This window comes from Corythoichthys intestinalis, chromosome 2 (assembly GCF_030265065.1).
Source record: "Corythoichthys intestinalis isolate RoL2023-P3 chromosome 2, ASM3026506v1, whole genome shotgun sequence".
NCBI lineage: Eukaryota > Metazoa > Chordata > Actinopteri > Syngnathiformes > Syngnathidae > Corythoichthys > Corythoichthys intestinalis.
In genome coordinates, this window is record NC_080396.1 from 69,419,998 (window position 1) to 69,437,158 (window position 17,161).

Sequence of the window (17,161 nt, forward strand, 5' to 3'; positions counted from 1 at the left end):
CAGACTCACAGTATATTTTACACATTAAACCATTTATGTTCTTTTATATTTCTGTACTGTATCAGTCACTAAAATAAAAAAGAGATTTAGCGAAGAAAACATTTATCAGTGTATAGTGTAACGTAACTTAGCAGGAAGCTAAGCTATGCAGACGTGTCACTACTACATGTTGCCACTGCATGAGATCGAAAATCCTTATAGTTGCTCAGTCAACTACTAATTGTTTTATAAATTATTCCAATCCAAGAGCGTAGGTTTGGTCTCAACATTGGTAGGTACGATATAATCTGCATGTACACTTTTTGCTGGGGATAGGACATTAATAAGACCGAACAGATTTGGTGAAAGGGGGTCAGGGCTCCATTTGTCACAAATATGAACCTAATTATTTGATAGGATAAATGATCAATGCAAAATAAATGTGTATTGACTTATACTAACTTTCATATATCTTGGTTCAGGTGATACACCGTTCAATTCAAACCTTCGTTTTCAAAAGCTACAAAAGAAAAATTTTGAAAACTTCCATAATAAATGTCTGGATTTTATTAGCAGATTTAAATTGCGATATTTGAAAATACGGTTCAGTTCGCTCAATTTCTCACAGTTTAAATAACGTTAGGAATAGAAAACACATATAGGAGGACACTTCTCTCTAAGCACCTTCCTACTCGAGTCTTGTAGGTTAACAAATTCACAGAGTTTAATGTTATGCTAACTCTGATGCAGGCTTGACTTTCAGTCGCAAAATTAGTGGTGTGTTCCCCAACTCCACAACATTTTTACATTACTTACAGTGGCTGCTGCTGGCAAAAAACAAAACAAAAAAACTTCTAATAAAAACTAATAAAAACTAAAAACTAAACTAATATCCCTCCTCTTCAAAGGGGGAGGAGGAGGCGGCATGTTGTCGATATGTTGTATTTCTGTCGGAAGTGCGTGTCTGTGTGGTGGTGCTGGGGGGTAGGAGGGTGTAATCAAGTCATCAGCCAAACAAATGTGTGTTTCAGGGAAAAAAATGGACTGGCACATTCAGCAAGTGAAAGGGGGTAAAATGCAAGTCTGGGCTTGATAATGGTAGGGTCAATTCTATCCTTACAAAGACAATCTAAATTGCCAATATAACTGAACTAATTATATGATGAAAATAAGGTGGCTTAAAAGTTGGTGAGGACAATTTGAGCATCCTGAAAAGTTCGTAGTGTTATGTCCATTTCGTCTCTATGCGAACCTATGCCATTGTTCCAATGTTTTGACAATGTAATTTTTTACCGAGCACCATAAATTGCTGATGACCTTGACAGGGTAAAAAAAAAAATCCAATGACAGATTATTCTAAACACTTCACTGAGTTCCTACAAACTTAATTTACTGTCAGGGAATTTATGTGTAGCAAAATATTTTGGTCAGGAATAAAAAAAAAACAAAACATAAAAATGTCTCTGAAAGGATCTAAAAGAAAAAAAAAAAAAAAAAAGATAAATTGCCAGCCTGGGGACACTATAAATGTTATCTTCTCCAGTTATTACAAGAAGCCTAAAGCACCTTGATAATCTCAGCAACCATCAGAAGGTGTTAGTCAAGCAGCCTGTCCATTAACTGAGGTGTCGAATACGCTACTTTTAATGACGACAACAACAGAGAAGCCAGTTCACTTTCAGCATGATTCCACTATACTTTAACAAATCAAACCAAGTCATGAGAAGCTAAACTTTATGCACCCATTAACTCTGAAAAAGAATCCTGTCCTCTGTACATTTTTGCATATATGTGCACAATCCATTCATGAGCAGGGGTAGAATGAAACAAAGTAAAAGTACTTTGTTACTGTACTTTAGTACATTTTTGTGTCTCTGAACTTAACTTGAGTACAAATATGAAGTGGTACTTTTTACTTTTACTTCATTAAATTTTACAGCAGGTATCTGTACTTTTTACGGCACTACTTTTCAAATTGTCGCCTGTGTTACACATTATATTTGTTTGTTTTCTTTTTGTCATTGTGAATTGGTAGTTTTGTTTTCATACCTCCGGCGCAATCGATAAGCCCCGTGCAAATATACCGTAACTGAGCACTAGAGGCAGCAACATGAGTACAAGCAAGATTAGGCCGGTGAAGAAGATATTGACCAATAAAAAACACTTCACTCTTGAACGGTAGGAGGCGGTTTGCTCCTGATAGTTGCTTGTAGTCCACCATTAAGATAAATTTAGGAGATTTTGAGCTTGTTATGCTTTTGTTTACAGTGCAGTCAATTTTATTACTTGTTTTTTCCAGTCTGCAGTTTTAAATAGAACTGAGCAATCAAGGAATTTTCTGGTTCTTTCTTTAAATATAGACTCAGATCTCTGTATGTATGTATATTAAAATATATTTTGCGAAAACACAGACAAGACTGAAAAAGCAGTTTCTGCTCTTGCACTCCTCTTTAAAATAACTGCTGTATTTTGAGCCAAAAGAACTGTTGTGTTTGACGGATCAATATGTCTATATGCTGCCATAGCAGATTCATGGCTCATTAAGCCCCCAAACTATTTTTAATTTGTCCGTTTTACCCTGGAAACCCCCGTTTACAGACGTCGTGCAACCCCTTTTGTTTCAACCAAGCCATAAAATGAAGGTAATTAATTATATTTATTATTCAAAATGTCTGTCATTTTTAGCTTAGAATCATTAATTGATATTTAATATTTCATTTAAAACAATGACTTTACCTTATAACTATCACTTGTTTTTTTTTTCATTACTGTTGCATTTTCTGCGACATGTAAGATGTAAACATGATGAGGTCTTTTATGTAAATTGAAAAACAACGTTTAAAAGGGTAAATATATGAAAAAGAAAATCTCGAACACTCCTTGATGTCAGCGATTTCTGCATCGCCACCCTTGTTATATTACCGTGTTTCATCCATAAAATCACCCAAAAATCAGGCTGTGGCCATTCACAGCTGTGTCTTGACACTCAGTAATACATCCTACATGGAGTTTTTGGATCGAAACAAGGTAAGTACGTGATAATGTCTCGTCAAAATCATGGCGTCTTTAATTCTGTTCTTATATCCTCTCACCTCCAAGTAGGGTTTTGCTGTTTAATTTTTTTTTTTTTTTTTTTAAATGCCCTCCTGTTCAAAATTTTTCTTCCCCAAGAAAATTAAGATTTTAAAATTTCCAATGATGTGTCACACATGCATATCGGACAATTTTGAAAGTTGGCCGAATTGGGGGTCACCTCATTGTTTTCCGCCATATATGTTTGTTTATTGTAACAATAAATCCACAAGATGGCATTAACGTTACTAGGCAAGGCAAGGCAAGGCAAGGCAAGGCAAGGCAAATTTATTTATATAGCACAATTCAACACAAGGCAATTCAAAGTGCTTTACATCACATGAAGACCATAAAAATCACATTTAAATCAACACAACGTAAAAATCGCATTTAATCACAGAATAAAAATAAATAAATAAAAATAAAACAAAAATAAAAATAAAAATAAAGCAAAAACTACTACTACTAATAATCATTGAAATCAGCAATGGAGATAAGCACATATATACACACAACACATATTAACATTCTTTCTGTTAAAGGGATCCACGGATAGAAAGACTTAAAAGATCTTAAAAGATCATTTAAGTACAGATTATAGTAATTTTATATTAAAACTAGGGCTGTCAAATGATTAAGTTTTTTAATCGAGTGAATTACAGCTTAAAAATTAATTAATCGTAATTAATCGCAATTAATCGCAATTCAAACCATCTATAAAATATGCCATATTTTTCTGTAAATTATTGTTGGAGTGGAAAGATAAGACACAAGTTGGATATATACATTCAACATACGGTAGATAGGGACTGTATTTTTTTTATTATAACAATAAATCAACAAGATGGCATTAACATTATTAACATTCTGTTAAAGCGATCCATGAATAGAAAGACTTGTAGGTCTTAAAAGATAAATGTTAGTACAAGTTATAGAAATTTTATATTAAAACCCCTCTTAATGTTTTTGTTTTAATAAAATTTGTACAAATTTCAATCAAAAAAAATAAACTAGTAGCCCGCCTTTGTTGATGTCAATAATTACTTACACAATGCTCATGGGTGCTGAAGCCTATAAAATCAGTCGCACCCAAGTGCCAGCAAAGGGCGGCAAAACTCCATAAAACACAGTTAACATGTGGGCATTTCACTGAACTGTCATTTAAATCTGTCTGAACGGGTCATGTGCGTTAATTGCGTCAAATATTTTAACGTGATTAATTTTAAAAATTAATTAACGCACGTTAACACGATAATTTTGACAGCCGTAATTAAAACCCCTCTTAATGTTTTCGTTTTAATACAATTAGTAAAATTGTCATATTTCAATAAACTGACGTCCCGCTCTGTGATGTCACATTGACTCCCAATCGTTCTTCCAGAGTGTCTTTAATTATGTAAGGTAGTGATTGAAATACACCACAAGGTGTCAATGGCGGGTTTTAATTTTATTACAGATCTAGTCTGAGTAAGTTTTATGTTTATTCTGCATAGCTATTTTGATTGGAAACGCCATTTCTCTTTGCATTGAGCGCTTTTCTTTTTGTGAACATTATTTTTTGAGAGATAGGAATATTATTTTTGTTATGCTTTCACTAAATGATACTGTAGAGATGTAATTGATCCGCCCAAATGCTTGATGGGAAGTTGGGCAACGATGACTGTCAGTGGTGGCTGCAAATAGTATACAGTATGTTCTGCGTTGTGTTCAATTAAGCGTGATAAGAAAAAGATCGTCCCCTGCTCCGCCCAAATGCATGATGGGAAGTTAGGTAACCATGACTGTCAGTAGTAGCTGCAAATGGTAAACAATATGTTCTGCGTTGTGTTCAATTAGGCGTGTTAAGAAAAAGATCGTTTCCTGCTCCACCCGAATGCATGATGGGAAGTTGGGCTACCATGACTGTTAATAGTGGCTGCAAATGGTATACAGTATGTTCTGCGTTGTGTTCAATTAAGCGTGTCAAGAAAAAGATCGACTTCTTTCATTCTCCTCCACGTCGTTCGTCACAGTACTTCTATTTGTTGTGAAACATTTGCCAAAGTTTAAGCCAATAAAAGGCATGGTCCAATGAACGCCTGTGTCCACTTGCATTTCTCTGCCTTTTCGCTCTCAATATGCTAAAACGGCGTCATTGTAAACTGTTTGAGGCAAAGCATGAACGGGTCATTCAGTGCATGCGTTAATTGCGTCAAATATTTTAACGTGATTAATTAAAAAAATGAATTACCGCACGTTGACGCAATAAATTTGACAGCCCTAATATATATATATATATATATATATATATATATATATATATATATATATATATATATATATATATATATATATATATATATATATATATATTACACAGGAGAAAATAAAAATACTTTTACTTTATATTCATAAACTAAATTTTGAAGGAAGTACTTTTGTATTTTTACTTGAGTAAATTCTTTCTTAGATACTTGTACTTTTACGCATGTATTTTTTTGCTTAAGTAAAAAAAAGTGAGTACTTCATCCATCACTGTTCATGAGTCAGTCCCAATGCAAAATTCATAGTTTGGTGACTCATAAGGCTGCAAAGCACCCGCACAAAATGAATACAACAGTCTTGCATCCCAGGAGATAGAAAAGAGAAAACAATAGTGGGAGGTGGTACTGTAAGTGTTATGTAAAATGAAATTATCAACATCCTTCACATTTTCTAGTATATTCAGTGTTCACTGCCTCTGAGATTGCCATCATAGCCATGCTGAATGTTTCTGACACTACATCAGTTCATATGGAAAAAAATGCAACTTCTAAAACTAGTAAAAAATGATTTGAAATGAGATAAGATTTGCTTATAACAAGTAAGAAAATTCTGCCGATGAAACAAGCTATTTTTGCCTTGGTAAGAATTCTTAAAATAAGACATCCATTCAGGATGAATGCGATCTTGAAACTAGTTATATTTTACTAGTTCAACGAGATCTTTAAACTAGTTATAGTTTACTAGTTCATCCTGAATGGATGTCTTATTTTAAGAATTCTTACCACGACAAAAATTGCTTGTTCCATTGGCAGGATTTTCTTGTTATAAGCAAATCTGATCTCATTTCAAGTAAGTTTTTTACTTATTTGAGAAGAGGCATTTTTTCCAGTATGTATGTCACAACTAAAGCTTTGAATGTATTTGCTGTAACTGCATATTGTTGTGCATGTTCACTTACCATCATTGCGTCCATTAAAATACAGCAAAACCCGCAAGATGAGTGATTATGGATTCCAAATGTAGCTCTAATAACAGGTCATCTGAAAGCTAAGACAAATGTTGACTATGACCTATGCTGCGAAAGTAAACCCGGAGAGGACAAGCGCGACCAAACAAGTGTGTCTCAGATGCTGAGGGATAATCCTGCGGTGTGCCACTTGAATAGCTTTAGAGGGGGAGGGAGCTCGCCTGGAAGAAGCGCAAAGGGGAGGATCGGACACAAATGCGAGGTTGACATACAAATTAGTGAAGGCCACGCCACAAATCTGGCAGCACAGCAAGGTGGCCATGGCAACTTCGTCTGGGAAGTGTTTGCAAAGTTATGTACCAAAAACTCTTATGCTTTCTGTGTTATTCTCCAGTTACTGTATTTTCTGCACTAAAAAGCATACATAAAAGCCTTAAATTTTCTCAAAACAGACAGTGCGCTTTATATATGAATCAACATTGAGCTGCAACAGGTCTCACAGCAACATGCATAATGTAACCCCAGCCTCTACTATTGTGGCTATTTTATACGCATTATGATGCGATGAGTAGGAGTGGGAACCTCTTGGTACCTCACGATACGATACGATACAATTTGCGATACAAAGCTCACGATAACGATGATCTGACGATATAGCGATACAACGATTTTCGATACATTGGTCAGGAAATCATTCTAGGATATTCTACAAAAAAACTAATAAACAGAAAAACAAGCTTCTGCTGTGAATTGGAATGAGTTTATCACTAGTAGATGTCCAATCCATTTGAAATGGGAGGGATGGCAGCGAATGAACGAATCATTCGCTGCCATCCCTCCCATTTCAAACGATTGAACGTCTATGGCTGTCAGTGGCAGCCAATGCAAGGCAATGAGTAATTTTGGGCCATTTAAGAACATTTACCTGTTGATTTTCAGTTACCTCCTGTTGATTTTGGGGCATTTAATGGGTCACTTGCTGTTTATTTTGCGTTACAGAACAGAAAGTGACCTGGGAATCACCCAAATGAATAGGCAGTGACTCCAACTCAACAGGAAATGACCTGTAAATGCCCTAAAATTAAAAGCAAGTGACCTGTAAATGCCCCGAAAATCGAACCGAATGACTGTGAATGCTCTGGTTTTGAATGAACGAACGTTCCCAGTCTCAAAGGATTGGGCGTCCAGCACTCTCAATGGCAGCCTTTTTTTTTTTTTTTTTTTTTTTCTAAATTGACACCTTTTTAAAACGACATCTCGATTCTTGACATGAGCTTATCGATAACCTTTTGGGATACAAAGTATCACGATATATCACCATTTCGATATTTTGTCATACCCCTAGCTGAGAGCCTTATATATGAAAACAGTTTTAAAATAGGCGATTCATTAAAGGTTCACCTTCTAATGCAGTGTGCCTTATAGTGCAAAAAATACGGTAATTTCATTAAATGTTTATGGAATTTGAGGTAGAACACTATGAAATGCCTAATTGTTTAAATGTTTTTAAGGGCTCCCATAGTAATCCACCTGGCAGAAATAAATTTAGCGAGCCAGTTTTGATTCTTACTAAAAAATGGGCTATGTGTAGGGCTTCAACGATTAATTGATTAACTCGATTAGAAATAAGCTTCAAATCAAATTTTGCTGTTTCGAGTGTTTGTTTAATTCGAGTGGTGTTGTAATGTTTTGTGGTGAAAGTGTTTGCATTTAATTTTATTGACTTAGGTGGAAACAATCCCCTCTAGTGGCAACAGTGAATACGACATAATGCGTCTAATGGCTGAATCCGACTGCGCCCCAGTTTTGTTTGAGTTTGTTTGTTTATGCATTCGTAATGTAGCTTAGAAGTATATTTTGAATTTTTTTGTGAGAATAGAATGTGTTTGAACGATTTAAGATCTTTGCAAAAAAAAAAAATTTTTTTAAACAAAAAAAGCCATAGCATCTTTTTTCTTTTTTTTTTTAATCTTGTTTGAGCTTAAGCTCAGGTATTTTCATTTTTTAATAAAAGCGCAATCCTGCATAGTTTGAAGAAACACTAAGGAATTTTATTTTGTATTCGCATTTAATGCCCTTTTGAAAGTGCAAGCTTAGCAAGCCAAAATAAATATCATTGCAAGCATAAACACTTGTTTATTTCCTTCTACATCTCCTCAAATTTCGATTATTCAAACCAACTAGTCAATAGATTTATCCATTGCTGAAATAATCGATAGCTGCAGCCCTAGTTAACTGAGACTTGAGGGTAAGCCAAATGTAGCACTTACACAAAGACACATAACAATTCACTTTCAAACCGTATGGCGTCTTCATTTATCCTAAAATTATGTATAGTACTTGATTTGAACTGCTAAGTAAATACAGAAATAAAGGATGTCACAGTTTGACATGTTCCTGATACGTTTGAGTGTCCGCCATGAGCCATTTCTAGCGCTCAATGGGAATCACAACAAACGTAAGCTTGTTACAGTAAGAAGATTCCATAGAGATGTACTAACTTTACCCTGCTGCACATTAGCCCTTCTTCTGGTTAGACAACAGTAATTGTAACTTAAAATAAAGAAGTATGTACATCGATAATCTTATGCTTTGGCTAAAATTTTCAGGGGTGACAAGCTGTTAGTTTGCACCGAATGGGCAGTACTTGAAAGGCACAAACACCCAGTGCGTCCACTGAGAGCTAAAACAGGACACGCTAAGCGCGAGACAGAGGGAGGTCTTTCATTGAGACATGGGCTTAGGCAGAGTGACACGGGGGTGACAGAGACAAACAGGGTGAGGCAGCAGCGTCTGGGTGGTGACAAGCAACAACAACTGACATGGAGGCAGAGACTGATGTGACATGAGGAAAGGCAAGCTGGAGTCAAGGTGCGGCAATCCCAGGGAAAACAGTGGAGGTGGTCACACGGGTAGGAAAAGTCATCTCTTGGCTGTTGCCAGGAAACAACGGTGCCTGGTGCAGGTTTCGCCATCATTAGGCAAACTGTCTGAGGGACAATGCACTAACATGATATATAGAAGGATTTTTTTTTTTTTTTTTGCACTGAACATTATCATGTACAGAACTACAGTTCAATCATGGTTTAAAGGCAAAAAGACTCCATGGAGTGTTTACTTTTTTTTTTTTTTTTTTTAACCTTTCCTGTTCATGACACAGAGAATGGGAATCTGAGTGTCCCTATGGTCTGAACAGTTTTAACGTATCACATGGGAGTATGATATACAGTCAAAAAAAAGATGTGATTTAGCGAGGTGGAGCGTACACAAATCACCAATGTGAGCTGTAGAACCCATTATTATGTGAATCACTTTGAATGTGTGGATATTTTGACATCTTATTCTATGCTGCCTGATTGCTAATCCTGACACCGACAGTCTCTTTACTTGAGTGTGCATAATTGCACCCAGTCGTGCGTGAATCCCATCAGACGTGTGATAGTCCTGCTGACAAGTGGAAATGCTGCACAGTGGCTGCCCCTGGGCCACGCCAGCCAGTCGGGGGAGGGGGCAGAGCGGCAAATCCCTCTTCCCGCAGCTCCGGCAAGGGGGCCACCACTAGGGTGGTCCCCCAGACCATCCGCGCCCCCATTAACCAGCCTTCGGGGAAGGGGTGAGGGGACGCACTACTGCCCCCCACTGCCCACCAATCTACGCCGCAACCCCCCAACCGACACAACACATTGTGGGACCCCCACGGCCGAATAGTCCCAGGGCAGGACAGGATCCCCACCCGGAGGGGGTAACACCCCGCTGATCCACCGGAACTCAGTCAGCGACCCACACCGGGACCCAAAGAGGCTACCCGGGTAGAAAAGAGAGGGGAAGGCAAGAGCAGCAGAGAGCCGAGAAGCTGCCGCAGGGCGACGAGGGACACCCTCAAACACCTCCATCCCCGCAACCGGCAGCCCAGGCTCGGTTAGTATTCCCTATGCAGTATTCCGGTTGAAAGCTACACTAGCTAAGAGCAGGCCTATAACACATAATGAGAATACTTAAATTACCCAACTGTCTAAAGCTAGACCTGTAAGTTAATAGCATATTTAGAATTCAGCTCTTCAAATATCAATACCACATTCATGAGATTGCTGTTTATGTACAGTAAAATAGTAAAACATCTGTTAATATCATTGCTTTCATTAAGAAGCCTTTTCTTGGCACAGAAAGTGTATTGTGATTCGCGACCTTGTGTTATAGATCACGGCGTAAAACTAAAATAGTGTATATGTTAGAGGTATGACTACATTGTCAAACGCCTCCAGCGGTACTGCACAGTCAAGGTTGTGCATCATTCTTTGTGCCTTGGGATTTTCCTTATCTCTCCTCTTTATGAATGGGTAGTATTTTTTTCTATTTAAATTCTAATATAAACATAAAGATAACATGAAGGTATACTTGGCAGTGAACGTGAATACTAAGCACTCGAGTATTATGTTACATCATCAATAGGTGACTTTGCCCAACTATCTATATACATACATAATTGCACTCAGTTATGATTGCACCCAGCGTCCTGCATAATGCTGCAGTGCTTATGTAACAATCAAGGCTTTTGTCACCATCCTCCCAGTGACAGCGTAGAGACGTGGTGGGGCGCAAATACAGAGAGACGGCTAGAGAGCAGGGCGAAGGAGAACCAGACTCGATTTGATAGTAGCTGATGACGGAATGAACTATGGTGATGTGAATAGTGCTCTTCAATTAAGCTGCCTGTTGCTGCACTTACTTCTGATCTTGTGAATTCTTAAGCACTGCTTGAAGGCAGTAATGCACATTTTAGTGGAATGAGAGTGTGGGAGGTGGACACATTATACATGTATTCATGGATGTACAGATCCAAACCATTTGTTTCATTCTACCAATACAAAGAGAAAACCTCCGTGAATTCGACTCCCCATCAGATGCAAATTTATATAAAAATGATGTCAATCGTTTGTGCCACGTTTGTACTGTAAAAAGTTTTGTCTGAGCTGCTATTGATTTTTTAAATATAAATTTTGAGTGGTGATGTCACACAGCCCCCCATTTACGGCGGAACGGAACCGCAATGGTGCCATAATTTTCGGTTTTGCTGCTGTCGTTTGATAGATATTGATATCAATTTTGAGGGATGACATCAATCACAGCCCCTCCATTGCAGCTGACGGAGCATACCAACTCTCTCAATAACAGAGGGGTGTCCCAGCAACTAGCGCAAACGTAACACAAATGAATGGCACCTTTTCGGGTCCATTTTGCAGCAAATGGTGGGCTGCGAGTCACATCATCACTCAAAATTATTACAGCACAAACCAGCATGTACATAGCACAAACGATTGACACCATTTTTAGCCACTTTTAATCCAAATGCAGCACAAACGAAAAAAATTTCAGCACGAACCTAGCACAAACAAATGGCATCGTTTTTCTATAAATTTGCATCTGATTGGGGGCCAACTTCACGTAGGTGGAGAACAGAACCTTTTAGATTTTGGGTTATGTTGATTTTGTTCTATTGAATAAATAAATATATTTGAATGAAAATGTTATAGTATTGTGGTGTCAACACTTCTCAACTTGCACATTTGAAAAATGATGCTAACAAGGACAGACCATAGACTTCATGATATATTGATAGGACACGGGGCCGATTAATAGGGGGGCTATCTCCGTCAAAGCTGACTGAGTGGAAACACAATGAGCTTTTTGCTTTGAAAATTCTTGTGAATAAATGCTTAAATCCCCAAATTCTTTATAGATATGGACGTAAAACAGTTTGATTCTTGGTTAAAACAACCCCCCCCCCCCAAAAAAAAAAAACACAAAAAAACGGGCAGTTAGCATTTATTTTACGTAAATATGTCGAATGTGCTGCTAGTCTTTAAGCCACTTTGGCGCCGCCTTTTCACGACAAAGAGTTTTTACATTGATAATTTATGTGAATAAATCCGTAAATCCCTGAATTCTTTATAAATATGAATGTAAAACAGTTTCGATTCTTGGTTAACAGCAAAAACCGGGCAGTTAGCATTTATTTTACGTAAATATTGTGAATTATGACGCCAATGTCGTAGCTGTTAATTTCTGCCATTGATTTTTTTCACGTTTCAAAATGCATGCATGGAACGAAAAATATAATAATTACCTTGAATCCTCAAACAAATCACTACTGAGATTATCCTTACTGTTTGCATGCGGTACAACTTTTGTACTTTTTCAACCTAAATCCGGCGTTGGATCGCTGCATGTGTTTGAGAAAATAACTGCAACCGACTTCGACCGACTGAAGCGGAGTGTGGGACGGCCCTCTACTTGAAGGGCGCAGTGTCTGGGGATTGTGTTCCGTCAATATCATTATGAAGTCTATGGACAGACCAAATTACAATGAGACAACACAATTAGGGACCTTAATTGCTGAAGTTAAAGTAAAACAAAATGTTCCAAGTAAAAGTAAAACTCAACTGATACTCTACAGATACACCCAATGTGTCATAGCTTCTCCTTATTTATAGTACTATTCTGAAGGCACCATATCACATCTATCACTTAGAGATCTGCTTGTGTTTATGACTCATCAAGTAGACCACTTTGAACAAAGTCTCAGGAGGGAAAACAACAACAACCACTAGAAGAAAGAAAAAACAAAACCTGAGCAGATGTATTTCAGTAAATCAGTACAAAGACAGCGAAGTTTCCAAATTACAAGTTGACATGTCAGCATGCATTCCAGATAGCAACTTATTTAGAGACAACAAGGATGGGTTTAGCTAAATCTGAGCCAAATATTGTTGTCTAGGGAACAAAAACCCAATTAATAAATCAGAAAGCATCATTAAGTAATCATGAGTTCTCCCTGTGTTTGCATGTCTTTCTCTAGTTTAATTGAAAACTCGACTGTATTTCAATGATAAAGCATTGTTTACCATTATGTGGGCTGCTTTTGTGTGATGATTAAACTGGTTTAAGGATGGGCTTTAAAAAATAAATCATTTGATTTGGTTGTTAATCACTACAATATGATATTGTCGTTTCCATTGAACTTCTTGACAGTTATGCTTTTTAAAAAAGGGTTATTGAATTTGATGTCATCACTCTTCAAATGGTTCTTAATAGGGATGTCCTGATCACATATATTTGCACCCGAGTACTGATTTTGAGGGTCTGCCAATAAAGCCCCAAAACTATTTTTAATTTGTCCGTTTTACCCTGGAGCCCCCCGTTTACAGACGCCGCGCAACTGCTTTTGTTTCAACCCAGCCATAAAAAGAAGGTAAGCAATTATATTTATTATTCAAATTATATTATTATATAATAATATAATATATATTATTATAATCATTAATTGATGTCTAATTTAGTTTAAAGAAAAAACAACTTTATATAATTATGCACTCGCATATTTTAAACTTTTAAACAAATTACGTCACAATGAAAAAAAATAGTGTCTGTAAATAGGTCACGGATATCTACCTCATAACTATCGCTTAATTGTATTTTTTTGTGTTGCTGTCGCATTTTCCCCGATATTTTAGATGATTAATAATCAATCCAAACAAAGAAAATTTGGAAGAAAAAAAAACGTTGAAAAGGGTAAATATTTGAAAAACAAAATCTCGACCACTCCTTGATGTCTGCGATTTCTGCTTTGCAACCCTTGTAATATTACCGTGTTTCACCAATAAAATCCCCAAAAAGTCCGGCTGTGGCCATTCATAGCTGTGTCTTAACACTTGGTGAGATGCTACACGAGTTTTTGGATCGAAACAAGGTAAGTACTGTATTTTTCAGACTATACGTCGCAGTTTTTTTTCATTCTTTGGCTGGGGGTGCAACTTGTACTTTGGAGCGACTTATGTGTGTAATTATTAACACAATATTATGTCATTTCACATGTTATTTTGGTGTTTTGGAGTGACACTGATGGTTTGGTAAACTTGTTAGCATTCTTTATGCTATAGTTATCTGAATCACTCTTAATAGCTATGTTACGTTAACATAAGGGCATTTCGCATTTCGTTGTTCATGCATCATGTAACATTATCATACTGTACACTTATTCAACAAGTTGTTCTCTGTTGTATTTTTATTTTTAATTACCTTTCATGATGACATATCTGTTCTATATGTTGTATTTTATCAAGTAAATTTCCCCCCAAAATGCGATTTATATGTTGTTGTTTTTTCTTATTCATTGCGCATTTTTGTGCTGGTGCGACTAATACTCACGTACGGCTTATAGTCCAAAAAATAATATACGATAATATCTCGTTAAAATCACGGTGTCTTTAATTATGCTCTCTCATGCTCTCACCTCCAGATAGGGTTTCGCTGTTTAAAAAAAAAAAAAAAAATTTTAAAGGCCTTCCTGTTCAAAACATTTTTCCCCCAGAAAATTGAGATTTTAAGCTTTCCAATGTATCACACATGCATATAGGACAACTTTAAAATTTGGCCAAATTGGGGGTCCCAGAGCGGAACTTCAAGTCACCTGAGTGTTTTCTGCCATATATATCAATCTTATTTATTTGTTTTTTTACAGTATGTACACTGCAAAAAACACCTCCTCAAACCTAAATTGCCGTTTTCATCCTAATTTACTAGAAATAAGTGAAATTATCCGCCAGTGCTTCTAGGAAATTTAACTCGGATCTCTTGAAATAGGAAAAATAGCTAGCTGAAAATGACCTTGACAGACTTACTTTAAACAATCAGTTAGAATATTTAATCTTTAAAAAAGCTTGAAATGTTTTTGATTCAAGAATAGATATTGTTATGTCCTCTGGTCTTATGTTGACTACTTTTTGGGTTTAATTTCTTTCTAAGATTGTACATTGTTCATCCGTCCACAGGATGTCGCTATTCTAACTCAGAATCTTAAGTTTTTCTTTGGTATTGCTGTTTGCGCTCGGCTTCCCCTAGTGGCGACTTGCTGTAAGCAGCAGGCAGAAAGAACTTTTTATTTCAGTTGGAAAAGAGGCCTTGAGGTGTTAAGACGTTACACACCTCCTCTGCACCATACATCGTTGGGAACCCTTGACAAAACAAAATCTGTAAGTTTGTACGTTTTAACAGTGGGTTAGATGTAATTTTGGTGTGTCTATTCTGTTATTTTGTTGTTATTTATGTGGCGCGAACCCACACGTTTTTGTGCTAAGCTAAAGTAGCCACTTCATTTCATTTGCTCATAATGGAGCCAGTTTTCTGTTATTTACATAAACATGTTATTGTATAGAACCTTTTATTTTGTGTATAACATTTGTGTTTTATGTATGTTTCAGTTTTACCACACACACACACACACACACACACGCACACACGTTGACACAAAGAAATAAATGAGAGGAAGGAGTTCGGGCCTCCAAGTTTCTTTGTCGGTTTAGCTCGCTGCCAAAGTCGAGTAGCCATACGCTCGGCTGAGGGCAGAAGAGTAAAAAGATTTTCAACACATCAAGCACCCAAGATGTCTCAGCAAGAAGTTTCACCACCTATCAGCCAAGTGGTCACCAGGTCGGAGGCCAGTCATTCTCATTCTTCACGCCGGTCCAGAACGAGTCAAGCTGCTGCACAAGCACGAGCAGACGCCGAAGCTGCCTACGCCAGAGCACGGTACGCCAAACGCCAAATCGACATGGAGGTCGAGAAGGCACGCATCGAGGCAACACTACACGCTCTGAAGACGGAAGGTGAAGCAGAAGCAGCGCTCGCCGCAGCTAAAGTTTGGGAGGCGACTTTCGAAGAAGAGGAGCGCGCCAAAGTCGACCTCAGCGAGCAAGGGGTATTTTCCAAGACACCCCCCTCCATCAGGCGTGCACAAGAGTATGTGCATGCTCACTTTGACGACCAGCGTGTGCAAGCAGATGGCACACAAACGCCAAACACTGAGCACCTGGTTAGGCACAATGACTCTCAACAACCAGAAAATAGCCCAAAATCAGCTGGTGCTTTTCCACATGTGCGTCACATCGACATCGCTGACGAAGAGCATCTCCAATCTCATCGTGCGAGAACGGACATCTCACACCAGCCTACACCTTCAGCAACCCCACAAAGTGAACTGTCCAATTTAGCAGCCTATCTAGCACGGCGTGATCTGCTGACATCGGGGTTCAAGGTTTTCGACAACCGGCCAGAGTCCTACCTGTCCTGGAAGTCCATGTTCTGCAACGCGACGGAAGGCCTCAATCTCAAGCCCAGCGAAGAGCTCGACCTTCTCACCAAGTGGCTCGGCGGGGAGTCTCTTCAACACGCTCAGAGGATCAGGGCGGTCCACGTGAGTAATCCGCAGGCAGGTCTCCAGCGTCTGTGGCAGCGGCTAGACAAGACTTATGGCTCTCCAGAGGTAATTGAATCCTCACTCTTCCAACGGTTGCAGACTTTTCCAAGAATCTCCAACAAAGACACTCACTTACTGCAGGAGCTTGCTGATCTTCTGTTAGAGCTATCGTATGCCAAAAGTGAAAGTTATTTGCCGGGTCTTAGCTTTCTCGACACACCAAGGGGCATAAACCCGATAGTTGAAAAACTCCCATATGGACTCCAGGAGTCATGGGTTACACAAGGTACCAAATACAAAAGGGAAAACGGTGCAGTCTATCCACCTTTTTCGTATTTTGTGCGGTTCGTAAATGACTACGCTGAAATGAGAACAGACCCTAGCTTTATGTTACAGTGTTCAAACGTAATAAATCCAAGGGTTGATAAGACATCAGTAAGACGAGACAAATACAGAGTTCCATTGGCGGTGAATAAAATAGAGATCAGTCCGGCTAAATTGACAGCACCCGATCCAGACAAACAATGTCCTATCCACCAAAAACCACATTCACTCGTCAAATGCAGGGGGTTTAGAATGAAAACACTAGACGAAAGAAAGAACATTCTCAAAGAGCACGCCATTTGTTTTAAATGTTGTGCGTCCAC

General features: G+C 38.0%; 1 protein-coding gene across 2 annotated transcripts in view; it reads right to left on the bottom strand.

The window, feature by feature from the left end:
* The window catches only part of pacsin1a (protein kinase C and casein kinase substrate in neurons 1a), a 68,819-nt gene that overhangs the window by 40,010 nt on the left and 11,648 nt on the right, over positions 1 to 17,161 (bottom strand). Inside the window, exon 1 of one of the 2 annotated variants that reach the window (XM_057823811.1) lies at positions 6,254 to 6,465. The exons of the other annotated variant lie outside the window; for it this stretch is intronic. The gene's annotated coding sequence lies outside the window, so the exon portion shown is untranslated. Of the gene's footprint in view, positions 1 to 6,253; positions 6,466 to 17,161 lie in introns of those variants that run through there. 2 annotated transcript variants of the gene reach the window in all.